Below are 1,091 nucleotides of genomic sequence, written 5' to 3' on the forward strand. Positions count from 1 at the left end.
ATTTCATTACAGCTTTAAAGTATTCAGTAACACACTCCAGAGCAAAGATACACCTCTTTCAAAAGTGGCTGTAAATTTTTAGGTTCACAGTTGAATACAGTTATACAATATTGAACTGAGTATAAACCCTGTAACATATAAAATTTAATGAGTTTTTAACCTTTAAAAAAGATCTCTATTTCTCTATTTAAAATATACTGTTTCCTATAGAAAGACTCATTTTTCATGCTACTAACGCTTAGATGTTTGCACATGTGTCTCTAACCTCTATGTATCTGATAATTACTGGTCACAGTTGGTTACACTCAGATACTTGGCACCTGAGTATGGGATATAAAGTCATCAGGTAGATTTCAATGGTAATGTTTATCACCTCTACTAATTAATACATGAAGTAAATTTTTATGCTTCCTCCTCAAATATAACTAATTTTTTTATTTGTGGATTTTTTTCTGTGTATATCATACAGAACATCCCGACAATCTTATTCATCTATATACCCACTTCCCAAATGACACCTTTCCATACCACCCCCCACTGAAGGCCATATACTCTGTCATCCCTGTTACTGTTCACTGTGTTGTCAGTGCCCCCAGCCATTCTCCAGTGCTTGTCCATCCACTGAATCTAGTCAGCCTATGTAGAGAGCCTTGTTTTAGGAAGATCAGCTGTTCCTCATCTAGCAGCAATTAGTTGTCAATATTCCTTTAGTTAAGATTGAGGTTTTTCAATATTCCTTTAGATAAGATTGGGGTCTGCTGTTCATCTTCCCAGTTCTATGCTGGGTTACTGTCTGGGAGTCTCTTGGGCCACCCTGGAAAACAACCCAAAGGAAGGTATCTCCTGTCTGTCATTGTTTCTTGTTATGTCACTTTTAGCCATACATATGGGCTCTTAAAAAAATTATATTGACCCCTTTTGGGAGTTTAAGACCCTAGAGTTGGCCCAGGTAAACCAATTTATTTTTTCTCTTAAGGCAGTTTCAGGATCTATTCCTCAGGGGTCACATGGGCTTGGAAGGAGCCCCTGGCTCCTTTCTTTTACCAGTTCCATCTATGTGAAGATAAGTCAAAGGTTCTGCTTGACCATGG

Source organism: Nannospalax galili, unplaced genomic scaffold, assembly GCF_000622305.1.
Source record: "Nannospalax galili isolate Female #2095 unplaced genomic scaffold, S.galili_v1.0 scaffold743, whole genome shotgun sequence".
In the NCBI taxonomy this organism is placed as follows: domain Eukaryota; kingdom Metazoa; phylum Chordata; class Mammalia; order Rodentia; family Spalacidae; genus Nannospalax; species Nannospalax galili.